The sequence below is a fragment of the Prunus mume genome, linkage group LG2 (assembly GCF_029339155.1).
Source record: "Prunus mume cultivar Tortuosa linkage group LG2, ASM2933915v1, whole genome shotgun sequence".
Lineage (NCBI taxonomy): Eukaryota > Viridiplantae > Streptophyta > Magnoliopsida > Rosales > Rosaceae > Prunus > Prunus mume.
This window is the reverse complement of record NC_142699.1, coordinates 17,848,557-17,860,899: the sequence shown is the minus strand read 5'-3', so window position 1 is coordinate 17,860,899 and position 12,343 is coordinate 17,848,557. Positions and strand designations below refer to the sequence as shown.

The 12,343-nt window shown below is 37.3% G+C and overlaps 1 protein-coding gene, 1 long non-coding RNA gene and 1 other non-coding gene across 3 annotated transcripts in view; 2 read left to right on the top strand and 1 right to left on the bottom strand.

Annotated features, from left to right (window-relative positions):
- Positions 1–12,343, bottom strand: part of LOC103341655 (rust resistance kinase Lr10-like) — an 84,516-nt gene that overhangs the window by 53,063 nt on the left and 19,110 nt on the right. The gene's annotated exons all lie outside the window — the stretch shown is intronic.
- Positions 3,688–9,262, top strand: LOC148919760 (uncharacterized). The gene is made up of 3 exons (XR_016124768.1): positions 3,688–3,844; positions 3,930–4,061; positions 9,060–9,262. It is a non-coding gene; the product is annotated as an uncharacterized LOC148919760 (long non-coding RNA).
- On the top strand, positions 9,158–9,264 carry LOC107880970 (small nucleolar RNA R71). The gene has a single exon (XR_016124817.1). It is a non-coding gene; the product is annotated as a small nucleolar RNA R71 (small nucleolar RNA).

The window sequence follows — 12,343 nt, the reverse complement described above, 5'->3', positions numbered from 1 at the left end:
TAATTAATTCATCGTAAAAGAGATGTTTGTCCCATAAATGACAACATCAGCCCCTGAAGAGGCATTGGTACCCCAAAGCAATGAGATGCTTATAAATTATGCATGCGTATGCACATAAGAATTATGAGATCACGAATTGATGATACATTTGATTTATCAGTAGCTACTACAATTATCAAGGGCTATGATTAAATTAAATATCGCCTTACCAATGTCGACAGGTTAAGTGATTAGCCAAAATGAAAATAGGCAATTCCATTTATCACTAAATATGAAGTGTGGGATATAGAATCTATAACTCAAACACCAAATTACAAATATTAATTATGAAGGTTACGAATTGGTACTTGTGAAGTGAAATAAGATCACTAATATGACATAAGGTTCCCTGGTAGAGACATGGTTTTAGTCTCCCATCTCATCATAGATGCATCCTGATAGGATTTTTAGTACCTATGCAAACAGGGTTAAAATCACTGAAAATACTTGCAAGAATACAAGGTAATTGTAGTATAAATGCTCATGCAAGGTCGTTGTCCCCAAAGATTGTTTGACTAATCTGTAATTAAACTAACTCTTAATTAATAACTAAAATAGATTTTATCAAAGATTTGAAGTTTATGAATTTGAAAAGATTAAACTAACAGTAAAAGAAATCTGAAAGTTGGGAAATAATAACAGCAAAGAAGAAAACGATTTCTTTCAAAGACTAACAATTTAGAGAAAACTAGGGCTTAGCCAACACCGTCGCAATCCTATGCAATTCTATCAAATACTTATGAATTTCCACATATATGCTTTGAAGGTTAGGTTTTCCTAATGCATATTTTCCTTGTGATGTTCAAGCGAAAACGTAATATCTAACATGCAATCCGTCTGTGATGTTCAGATCAAATATAAACATGCAAGACTCATTAAGCTTTGTGAAAACCCTTTGAAAAACCATGCAACCCTTAAGAGCGTGATGTTCGCCTTAAGTGAACTTACAATTACTAATCACAAGAAGCCCTCCTCAATTTCAGGGTGATGTTCCAACAGAAATTGCATCAAATTACTTGTCTACATATCCTAATGGTGATCAATCATTAAAATAGATAGATAGTTTTAAACACAGTGATTAATAATTCAAAGCAAACATGCATCCATTCATAAGCAAATTAATAAAACTACATATTCATGCTAAAGCTTACGGCCTCGCCCTAGCAAAGGGAATTAGTTACACATAATCATAATTGAAATCCAAGAAAATATCATTTGAATGAGTAAGAATGAAAACACCTGAAAGTAGCGAAAATCCAAACCCTAGCAATTGCTTCAAAAGCCAAAAAGAAGTTCTAAAAGCAGCCCCTAAATTGCAGTGAAAAGAAGCTTAAATACCTCCTAAAACCTAGCTACCCAATCCCCACAAGGAAATTAAGTTAAAATAAAATAAGACTAGGAAATAAAGTCCAAATTGGATTAGGAGAATCTGCCCAAATCTGCCCAGCCACGTTTTGGTCTCAAATCTCCTCCAAATCTGGCCCAAGATAGCTCGTTTTAAAGATAAAAATATTCCGAACACTTCTCCAGAAGGCCACGAACCCATCCGAGGTCATCTTGGGCTCCAAAAACGCAATATAAGCCCAAAACGTCACTATTCCAGCACTGCACATCGCTCCTTCATTTATTCACCAGGAAATCATCGCTTAGTGTAAAAGTATGATATTTTGATACGATCAAGCTAAGTGACTCACGTACGTCCTCCAACTTGAATTACTCCAAAATTCGTCCATTTGATTATGTTTTGCTCCAGAGAGAGTCGAAAGTCCTATATTGAAAATATAATTCAAAGTATCAAAATTCTTCCAAAATATTAACCAAAATATACTAAGAATAGGGTTAAATATATAATATAAAATCGAATCATCAAAATACCCCCACACTTAGCTCTTTGCTTGTCCTCAAGCAAAACAAGACTCAAACAAAAATAAAAACTTAACAAACTAGACATCTGGCTAACACTTTAACCAGAACAAAATTTCCACCTTCAAGTTGCAATCCATAGCGAATTTTAAAAAACTAGAACATCTATTCAAAGGATCCAATTAATCCCACCACTAAGTCTAAGCTATTTAGAATCAATTAGAAAAGAAATCACAAACTTCCTTCAGTGTAAAGTGAACCATCATAGTTAAAGAGACTCGACTAAAACCCTTACATCTCATCCCTTTTATTCATACTTCACACATTTCTTTTTCTTTTTCTCCTTTTTTTTTTTTTTTTTTTCAATAACAGTAGTGATTGTGCAATGTCGGCTCCCTTAAGCTTTCGATTCAACCCATGTAGCGAGCTTTAGGTCAATGACTCCCAAACCACTAAGGCTTTAGGGCACTAGGTGTAGAACACCCCTAAGGACTTATTAACTCAAGCTGAAAAGGCTACGAAACCAACTAACCACCCTGCCTCATGCCAAAAACTCTACGATTTAACTCGAGAATCACTGCTGATTAGGCAAGACTGGCCCGGTTACTAGGCAAAGCTTCGGGTGAGGCAATTATTACTTTATAACACAAACTAACTTATTTATATAGAACAAAAATTAAAACACACTGGGACAAACAATAAGTATTTCAATCGTACTCCCCACAAACCATGTTGGTGTGATGTGCAAATTTCAGAGTATAATTCATGAATTAGTGTCTAAGCAACAATAAACAGAAAAGACTCTATTGTGGGACTAATCTTCACCATGTCTATTTGTTCTAAAGTTTAAAATAATCTATGGATATTAACTTAAAAACGAAAATTTTAAACAAGACTCAAAAAAATAAAAAATAAAAAAACTAAAATTTACTTTCCTACCCCCAAACTTAAATCACACATTGTCCTCAAGGTGTGGAAAATAAGCAAAAGAAACAAGAGTAGACCAAACAACTAAATCCTAGAAAATGGAAATAAAAAATAAAGAAAACACTCTAGGAAAAGAAACTAGGAAAGCAAAAGAGAATAACAAAAATAAATAAAGAAAATAAAGTAAGGCAGAAAATGAGAAAAACAATAAAAGAAAAGAAATAGGAAAGAAAATACCCAGAAATTTGACACCACAAGGGTTCGAAGGCAGGACCAGGAGCGGAGATCTCGCATAGAGGCGCTGACCAACTCCTCCAACTCCGCACTTGTGTCAAACTTGGGCGGCAGCGACAATATAACATGATGCAGCCGCTGTAGTGTCATTTGAAAAATATTAGATCCCCTTCGTCTCACTCCTCCAACACCACACTTTGGCCATTCCCATCGCTGATTGCAAAGGCACAAACATATTTTCCTTCTCTCTGAAACTCATCCATCTCCGCCCTCTTCCTTCTTCATCTCTCTCAAGAACTCAAGAGCCTTGTCTCTCTTTGCTTCTGTCACAACCGAAACTAGCAATTCATTCATTTATATATATATATATATATATATATATTTTATATTGGCTTTTGAATTGATGCCATCCATTGATTCCCAACCCAAATTCGAATGATTTGTAGATCTCATAGCAAGGGCTCTCTTGGGTCATCATCGCTTTTCCCACTGGTTCACATGCATTCTGTCAAAAGCCCCAAATTTTCTCATATGGTTGGGTTCTCGTGCAATGGCTTCGAGTTGGGGCAAGAGCAGAGTTTACAACACAACTGTCGACAAATGAGCCGTTGGCTGTTGATTGGCTTCATGCTAACCTTAAAGAGTCTGACCTGAAGGTGTTGGACGCCTCTTGGTAAATGCTTGTGTCTCAAACCTCTGCCAGTGCCGTCACTAAATTCCTCCTGCATCCATGATGGTCCTCAATCTCGCAGCACCAGTGCCTTCCGATATCCATCCGAAGGTAAGAATAATTCCAGAATTTGTTTTGGGTCCTGATTTGGGAGCTGTGGTTGATGTGTAGAGATGTGTGTTCTTTGCCCATGCAGGTACTCATATTGGTGCTCGCTGTGTAAGGTCTGCGGATCCAAGAGAGATTCAAGGGAAAGGGCAATAAACACACAAGCTCAAAAGACAAAACAGCAAAAAGCCCGAGGACCCCCAATCCGTGCATCTCATAGGTATAATTTCAATCCCTGCAAATTTGTGTTGTTGGAAATTTGGTAGACTTCTTCTTGGGTGCAACAGATTCCAACCTTCTTGTGTTTGATGTGTGTCTTGATTGTTGTGTCGGTCCACTGTAGACTTCTTTCTTTGGTGCGGGATTCCGACCTAGGATTTTTCTGCTTTTGATGTTTGCTGCTGATTGTTGTGCCCTGCATTGGATCAATGATGTGTTAGGAGTAGAAAGAAAATAAAAAAAACATCTAGTTAAAGAAAACAACAATTTTTTTAAAAAAAAATTTAAAATTTTATTATTTTGTTGAAATTAAAAGGATTAGAGAGTTTAGAAAAATTGGGTTGCCTCCCAATGAGCGCTTTATTTTAAGTCTGTAGCTAGACTTTGCGAAGCCTGGTGGTCAAATCACCGGTTCCTTCAGAGTCACCGACTCGGTTACCAAACGGCGCCTCCAAGTAGTGTTTGAGTCTATGACCGTTTACTTTAAACTCGAAACCAGTCTTCCCATTTGTAATATCCACAGCGCCATGTGGATAGACTTTAGTAACATTGTAGTGACCCTGCCACCTAGATTTTAATTTTCCAGGGAATAACTTCAACCGTGAATTGAAAAATAGAACTTTCTGACTGGCTGAAACTGGAGAATTTTATCATGGAATGCTTTTGTTTTCTCTTTGTATATCTTTGAACTTTCATATGCGTCATTCCGGAGTTCTTCCAACTCGTGCAACTGTAATTTTCTTTTTTCTCCAGCTGCATCATAGGATAATTTAGCTCCTTAATTGCCCAATAAGCCTTGTGTTCAAGCTCCATAGGTAGATGGCACGCTTTACCATAAACAAGCCGAAAGGGGGACATCCCAATTGGCGTTTTATACGCTGTTCTGTAGGCCCATAAAGCATCATTCAACTTAACACTCCAGTCTTTACGGCTGGCATTGACTGTTTTCTCTAAGATGCGCTTAATTTCCCTATTAGAAACTTCAACTTGCCCAGAAGTTTGAGGATGGTATGCAGTGGCCACCCGATGACTTATCCCATATTTAGTGAGTAGCAAACTGTTTATTTAAAAATGCTTTCCCCCATCACTGATAATCGCTCTAGGTGTCCCGAAACGTGGAAAAATAGTGCCTTGGAGGAATTTCAGTACCACAGATCCTTGATTTGTGGGTGCTGCAACAGCCTCGACCCACTTAGAAACATATTCAACACCACCAATATGTACTGATTGCCATGGGATGACGGGAATGGTCCCATAAAGTCAATGCCCCAAACATCGAATAATTCAACAACCAAAATACTTTGTTGTGGCATTTCATTCCGCTTTGACTGATTGCCCATGTTGACATCTATCACACCTGGCACCAAACATGAGCATCTTTAAAAATAGTAGGCCAATACAACCCACTTTGTAATATTTTAGCTGCTGTCCGTTTTCCCCCAAAATGACCACCACAAGCATGCTGATGTGCGAATGTCAAAACACTGTCTTGTTCAGCCTCTGGAATACACCTGCGAATAATCTGATCTGCACAATACTTGTATAAGTAGGGTTCATCCTAATAGTGCTTCACATCAAATAAAAACTTCCGTTTCTGCTGGTAGGAAAAATCTGGATGCATCACACCCTTAACCAAATAATTGACAATATCTGCAAACCAAGGTGTGTTGATTTGGACGGCAAATAGCTGTTCGTCTGGGAAACTCTCACTCAATGGTAGAGATTCTGCCTCCGTAGCTGCTGGAAAAATTAATCTAGATAAATGATCAGCCACAACATTCTCACTGCCCTTCTTGTCTTTAATCTCTAGGTCAAATTCTTGAAGTAAAAGAACCCAACGAATCAATCTAGGCTTTGCATCCTTCTTAGACAACAAGTATTTTAGTGCAGCGTGATCCGTATAAATAATCACTTTAGCCCCAACCAAATAAGACCGAAATTTCTCTAGTGCGAACACAACAGCCAACAATTCCTTCTCTGTAGTTGCATAGTTAAGCTGTGCATCATTGAGAGTACGACTTGCATAATAAATGACATGGGGAAGCTTATCTTTCCGCTGCCCTAAAACTGCCCCAACAGCATAATCCGATGCATCACACATTAGTTCAAATGGCAAATCCCAATTTGGTGCAGCAATGATGGGTGCCAAAGTTAGGAGTGATTTCAACTTGTTGAATGCTTCTAAACAGGCCTCATCGAAAGTAAATGATGCATCCTTAGTCAATAAATTGCACAAAGGTTGGCTAATCTTGGAGAAATCCTTGATGAACCGACGATAAAAACCTGCATGTCCTAAGAAAGATCTCACACCTTTTACTGATGTAGGGGGTGGCAGCTTTGCAATAATTTCAATCTTTGCTTTGTCAACCTCAATGCCTCTATTAGAAATTGAATGACCCAAGACAATTCCCTGTTTCACCATGAAATGACACTCATCCCAGTTTAGCACTAAATGTGTCTCTTGGCATCTCTCAAGAACTAATGATAAATTCTGTAAACACTGATCATATGAATCCCCAAAAACAGAAAAATCATCCATAAAAACTTCCACAATATTTTCGACCAAGCCAGAAAAAATACTCATCATACAACGTTGAAACGTAGCAGGTGCATTGCATAATCCAAACGGCATCCTCTTATAAGCATAAGTACCAAATGGACAAGTGAAAGTGGTTTTCTCTTGATCCTCTGGTGCAATTGGAATCTGATTATACCCAGAATAACCATCAAGAAAACAATAAAAAGCATGCCCAGCTAACCTTTCCAACATCTGGTCAATGAAGGTAAAGGAAAATGGTCTTTTCTTGTCCCTGTGTTAAGCTTCCGATAATCTACACACATTCTCCATCCCGTAGTCAATCGTGTAGGAACTAACTCATTATTATCATTTTTCACCACTGTAATACCCGTCCGCTTAGGCACAACTTGAGTCGGGCTAACCCATTTACTGTCAGAAATAGGATAAATCATACATGCATCAAGTAATTTCATAACCTCTGATCTGACCACCTCTTTCATAATTGGGTTAAGGCGGCGTTGAGCATCAACTGTTGGCTTCACGTCGTCTTCCATTAAGATTCTGTGCATACATAGTGCTGGGCTGATTCCCTTGATGTCCGCAATTGTCCATCCCAATGCATCTTGATATTTTCTCAACACGAAGCAATTTATCTTCCTCTGTATTTGTTAAATCTGCTGCAATTATAGCTGGCAGCGTCTCTGCAGCTCCTAAATATGCATATTTCAGATGTCTTTGTGTAACGGCTACCGGCTCAGCTTTTGGTGGCTGTTGTCTGGACGGTTTAAGGGGCTGTTTAGGTTCCCTAAACTCTCGTAAACATGTCTAAACTTTGCAATACTGTTGGCAGACCGTTCAATGCGTGAATGTACTCAAGAACACCTTCATCTTCAGAATATGCCCCAAGTTCCCCTTGTAAAACATATAGCAACTGATCTGTTTTTGAGCTGCCATAAAATCTGTCTTGAACCGTATTGTCTACCATGTCAATGCGCATGCAATCTTGCTGTTCCGTAGGCTGTTTTGCAGTCTCAAACAGATTAAATACCACAGATTGGTCCTGAACCCGTAGAGTCAATGTTCCAGCTTCCACATCAATTAAAGTCCTAGCAGTGGCCATAAATGGCCTCCCCAAAATAATAGGTGTTTGAATGTCTTCATCCATGTCTAGAACCACAAAATCTGCTGGTAGATAAAGATTATCAACTTTTATAATTAGATCTTCAATAACACCTCTTGGATAAGTAATTGAACGGTCAGCTAGTTGAAGTATCATTGATGTAGGCTTTAAATCTCCTTGCCCCAATCGCTGGAAAACAGAAAAAGGCATCAAATTAATACTTGCACCCAAATCAATTAAAGCACTTTTAAAATTAGAATTTCCAATAGTGCAAGAAATATTAAAACTCCCTGGATCTTTTTCTTAGGTGGCAATTTGTGTAGCAAAACTACTGTCAAAATGACTTTTTCCAAATCTAAAAGCTTCTTTTTGCTGCTGCAAACTTCCTTCAAAAATTTGGCATATGATGGAATTTTCTTGATTGCATCCAGTAACGGAATGTTGATTTGAACATTGGATAATGTCTGCATAAAGTCCTTGAGTTGCTGATCTTTTGCTTTTGGCTTCAAACGTTCTGGATATGGAATTGGGGCCTCATAAACACGCTCAGGAACTTGTTTTGGAACAGTTTCTGGATCTGCCCGTTTATATTCTGCAATTTTGGTAGGTTCTGCTGTTGCAAAATTTTCTATATTATCCTCCACTGCTTGCTGCTCCTGTTGAATGCTATTTTCACGATTGTCATAACTTTTTCCACAACGTAAAGTCCGAACAACATTGCAATCTTCACGTCCATTTGGATTAGGAATCGTTTGACTAGGAAATTTGCCTTTGTCTCTGTCTATCTGCAGCCAAATTGTTGCTCCAAATTTTTAATTGATGCTTCAACATTTTGAAATCTTTGATTGTTACCCTCGATGAATGATTGAGTTGTTGCTGCCAATTTAGCTAGTTGATCATCCAGAGATGGTTTGGAGGGAACAAAAGGTTTTTGGGCATGTTGGAATGGTTTTGCATTATTCTGATTGTCACCCCATTTGAAATTAGGATGATCCTTCCATCCTGGATTGTAATGATTGGCATATGCATCATTCCTAGGCCTTTGATAGATGTACATCATATTGACATGTTGTTCAACAAGCTCTGGGTAGGAGTCTCTATGTGGGCAACCCATTATGTCGTGTGTAGCCATGTTGCAGATAGTGCAAATCGCTGTTACAGTGGCTGTGTAGAACTTGCCATCTGTTGTAGAATAATGTCAAACTTTGCATCAATTTTCTTCTCCATTTGTGCCATTTGTGCAGACATGTTAGGAGATCCTGCTGATAACTCAAAAATTCCCCTTTTCTGTGAATGTTCTGCTGCCCATTGTTGAGATTCTGTAGCCATCATATCAAATAATTCAAATGCTTCTCTTGCAGATTTATTTGACAACGATCCTCCAGCTGATGCATTCACATGACTCTTAGATGTTGGATTAAGCCCATCAAAGAAAATATTCATCTGTGTATCTGAATCAATATTAACATGTGGACACTTTATGTACATCTCTGTATATCTTTCCCATGCTTCATGAAACTCTTCATTAGGCTTCTGTGTAAATGTCAAAATCTCTCTCTTGTAATTCAATGTCTTAGATGCTGGATAATATTTGTTCAGGAATTTTGTGTGTAGCTGCTGCCAAGTAGTAATGCTATTAGCTGGTAGAGTAAATAACCAAGTTTCTGCCTTGTCTTTCAAAGTGAAAGGAAAAAGACGTAACTTGATAGCTTCAGCAGAAAAACCCCTAATCAAAATATTCTTGCAACCCACAATAAATTTTGCAATATGTATGTTCGCATCTTCATTAGGCAGCCCACGGAATGTTGGTAAAATCTCAAGCATGTGGTGCTTGATCTCGAACGAATCACCCTCTTCTTGGGTCGGATAGACTATGCAATTAGGAACATCAGTGGCACGGGCTGCCAATGACTCTCTGAGTGGTCTACCTGCTGCAGGTAATTCTAACGACATGTTACCCTCGTCTACAAACAAATTCTGCAGAAAAGTGTCCTGCGGTGAGCGAGTGCCCAATTAACTTCTCTGCAGAGTGCGCTCTGTTCTGGATCAAAGCTGTATAAGATGTGCGTTCTGATCCGTTCGACCATGCTGCAGAATAAAAGCAAAATTTTTTTTTTTTTTTTTAATATTAATATTTTGACGAAAATTAAAAAATATATATATAAATAAAATAAAATAAAACAGAAAAAGTGTAAACAAAATCAACTAAGAATATGATAAAAACAAATTAGTTAAAACAATCCCCGGCAACGGCGCCAATTTCTTTATAGGATTTTTAGTACCTGCGCAAACAGGGTTAAAATCACTGAAAATACTTGCAAGAATACAAGGTAATTGTAGTATAAATGCTCATGCAAGGTCGTTGTCCCCAAAGATTGTTTGACTAATCTGTAATTAAACTAACTCTTAATTAATAACTAAAATAGATTTTATCAAAGATTTGAAGTTTATGAATTTGAAAAAGATTAAACTAACAGTAAAAGAAATCTGAAAGTTGGGAAATAATACAGAAAGAAGAAAAACGATTTCTTTTCAAAGACTAATAATTTAGAGAAAACTAGGGCTTAGCCAACATCGTCGCAATCCTATGCAATTCTATCAAATACTTATGAATTTCCACATATATGCTTTGAAGGTTAGGTTTTCCTAATGCATATTTTCCTTGTGATGTTCAAGCGAAAACGTAATATCTAACATGCAATCCGTCTGTGATGTTCGATCAAATATAAACATGCAAGACTCATTAAGCTTTGTGAAAACCCTTTGAAAAACCATGCAACCCTTAAGAGCGTGATGTTCGCCTTAAGTGAACTTACAATTACTAATCACAAGAAGCCCTCCTCAATTTCAGGGTGATGTTCCAACAGAAATTGCATCAAATTACTTGTCTACATATCCAAATGGTGATCAATCATTAAAATAGATAGATAGTTTTAAACACAGTGATTAATAATTCAAAGCAAACATGCATCCATTCATAAGCAAATTAATAAAACTACATATTCATGCTAAGGCTTACGGCCTCGCCCTAGCAAAGGGAATTAGTTACACATAATCATAATTGAAATCCAAGAAAATATCATTTGAATGAGTAAGAATGAAAACACCTGAAAGTAGCGAAAATCCAAAACCCTAGCAATTGCTTCAAAAGCCAAAAAGAAGTTCTAAAGCAACTCCCTAAATTGCAGTGAAAAGAAGCTTAAATACCTCCTAAAACCTAGCTACCCAATCCCCACAAGGAAATTAAGTTAAAATAAAATAAGACTAGGAAATAAAGTCCAAATTGGATTAGGAGAATCTGCCCAAATCTGCCCAGCCACGTTTTGGTCTCAAATCTCCTCCAAATCTGGCCCAAGATAGCTCGTTTTAAAGATAAAAATATTCCGAACACTTCTCCAGAAGGCCACGAACCCATCCGAGGTCATCTTGGGCTCCAAAAACGCAATATAAGCCCAAAACGTCACTATTCCAGCACTGCACATCGCTCCTTCATTTATTCACCAGGAAATCATCGCTTAGTGTAAAAGTCTGATATTTTGATACGATCAAGCTAAGTGACTCACGTACGTCCTCCAACTAGAATTACTCCAAAATTCGTCCATTTGATTATGTTTTACTCCAGAGAGAGTCGAAAGTCCTATATTGAAAATATAATTCAAAGTATCAAAATTCTTCCAAAATATTAACCAAAATATACTAAGAATAGGGTTAAATATATAATATAAAATCGGCTCATCACATCCACATTTCTATGTAAGTACAATTATTATTTTAACGCGAAACTTATAGCATATGTTAAATGCATATTTATTAAAACTGTATGGTACATGAAGATCTTCAAAGCTCATGAAATATTTGAGATATATCGCATGAAGCAACCCCTTGAAGGATATAAAGTACCATGATATTCTTGATTAAGAGTTAACACTAAGAGTTTGAGTAATTTGAATTCAAATTTGATATTGTTGTAACATATTCTAACCATTAGATTAGTTGTTGATGCTACTAAAGACTTCAATCATTTGAAAAATGAAAAACAGGTCGAATAGTGTGATAAACGATCATGTGTGAAGACAATGTTTCTTGTATTGCTCAAATCAGAGAAGGGTTCATCAAGAGTGATAATTTCAGAAAAAAGCCAAGAGATTGGAGTTAAACAAATTCGTTCACAAGATAATCTGGAACTTTTTACCAAAACTTTTAAAGCCTAAATTGTTAATGAAAATCAGAGGAGATATTAATTAGGGAGCATCCCAATTCTACTACATGACATCTACACGTTGTACTCAGGGGGTTTTGTTCTGACGAACTGTGAGAAGGCAACGAGCAAATCCCTCAAATGCCGAGTTCGAAAAACAAGCTCCCAAGAGAGTTTTTAGAAAATCTAATGAGATTTTAAAAGAACACTCTCAGGATCACTTCACTAACACCCAAATAAGCATGAGGATTTCATTAATGGCTTAGCTTGAGGAGCATGTGGCATGGGAGCTAAACACAAGTTTAGCAATTTGAGAGAGAGAAAACAGCGTGGGTTTCTTACGGAGGAAATATCAGTGCGAGCCCTATCCTAAGAAGAAGAAAGATGAACAGAAGAGAGGTTTGGGTGGCTTGAGAAAATTCCAGATTTGCTTGACAAAGCTTGGTC